Source organism: Cyphomyrmex costatus, unplaced genomic scaffold, assembly GCF_001594065.2.
Source record: "Cyphomyrmex costatus isolate MS0001 unplaced genomic scaffold, Ccosl1.0 scaffold2071, whole genome shotgun sequence".
Lineage (NCBI taxonomy): Eukaryota > Metazoa > Arthropoda > Insecta > Hymenoptera > Formicidae > Cyphomyrmex > Cyphomyrmex costatus.
The window spans coordinates 8,196-10,087 of record NW_017276118.1 but is presented as its reverse complement, the minus strand read 5'-3'; positions in this window follow the sequence as shown (position 1 = coordinate 10,087).

Here is a 1,892-nt window from a genome sequence, read left to right as displayed (position 1 = left end):
AGTGCAGTTCATAGGTAGAGGATATTTTTCGTACAACAACTTACGATCTTCCTTGGGTAAACCTTCTTTTAATACGTCGTACCATCGTGCCACTATATCAGCGTGGATTAGTGGTCCGCGCTTTTTGTCTAAATCTAGACGTTTACCTATGGCCTCGAGCACTTCTTTTGTCAAGATCGGATCTGCCGTAGTCTCCGTTGAAATTGATGTGTCGTAACCTCCCCATTCTCTATTTGTTGAACAGAATTTTGTTCGTTGCTCTGAACCGAGAGAATTACCGGAGTTTCCTGTGATTTCTCTTTAAGGGAAGGTGTTTTCTCTTTATCACGTTGGTCGGTGTAACAAGTCGATGCCTCTGCAATACAGGAGTCCCGATGTTTATCCTGACTGGACTGTCGAATTATTGATCGGAATGTAGAAATACTGTCCGATTCAGAATCCGAATCGCTTCGCGAACGGCGTCTGTCTGATTGGTTTCGTTGCGAATCTTTTGCAGACAGCGAGCTCGAGCTAGGACGACTGACGTTGCCTAAAACAAACGAGAATAAAGAAAGTCGTATGATCTTTATTCTGCGAGAGAGCGTAAGTGACCTTCACGTTTGTGGTCTAGTACAACATTTGTTATGTTAGACCAAAGAGAACCCTCAGTCATTTAGACTAAGTGATGGTGACTTGCACCGTTCTCATGTCGATGCGAAGCGTTCTATCTTCCAGATGAAGTTGCGCGACACAGTCACTTACAGGTTAGGTAAACGCTTGATTATTCTACCCTACGAGAGCTTCTTTAGCCATTTCGACTAAAGAAATAGGTGGCTTGCACCGTTCTCGTGATGATGCGAGACGCCCTGCCTTTTATGGGAAGTTGTCCGACTCTGTCACTTTTAGGTTAGGTGAGTGCCTGACTCTCCCACCTACGAGAACTTCTTCAACCATTTCGATTAAAGATGGGTGATTTACACCGTTCTCGGTTATGTGTCCGTGGGGAAACCTTGTTTCCCCCGCGAAACCTGTCCGCATTTTCGGCATACAGAACGTTACCTGAACGTTCGGTCCTCTTACGAGGCGTTCTGCCTAGGACACATAACTGTCTCGCGTGTATTAAGCCTTGAATCGAGCATGAGAGAATGCAACTGTAACAAGAAAAAATGAGGTTAGACTTACGTTCCTTGTGTAAGTGTCGAATTTCTCTTTCGTGTTCCTTCAGTTTCTGTTTCAACCGTTTCAGCTTCTTAGCGAGTTTGATATCTATATCCTCACTACAAGATTTTCGTTTATGACCCATTATATCGATAATTTCTACACAGTTCAACAACCGTTGTGGCTTTCCTTTGGCACAAAGAAAAGGAATGAAGATGGAGGACCGGATACAGTTGGGTAGCGCGGACCGGATACCCCCAAAAAACCTTACTGTTACTATAAACCGTGTGGCGCTATCGGCACAGAGGGCAGGTACTACGTCTGGTGATCTGAGGAGGAGGCGCGGAATACAATTATTAAATAAAGGTAAAACAGTTACTCTTCGTGGTAATATATTATGCGTGGTGCGGTGTTGTGAGGAGGACAGCGAAAGCTAGACGAAAACGATTCGAAAATCAACCGAAAGTTGCACTGTGTCCCCCTCACCGCTCCGCGTGCAGTCGATATGTCTCATGACAATCGAATGGTTTAAATATCATAGCAGTAAGCAGTCGGGAGTATTTAAAATAATTTTGTTTGAAACATGTATTTCAAATATATATATATATTTAATAAGAGATGAGAGATGCTGCGAAAAGCGAATGCGATTCGAAAATCGGCCGAAGGTTACATACACTTTACGTATGTTCACTTTATACTGGCAAACTTTAATTAATAATCGGTTACTTTTCGTGGTAATATATTAATACAATTTA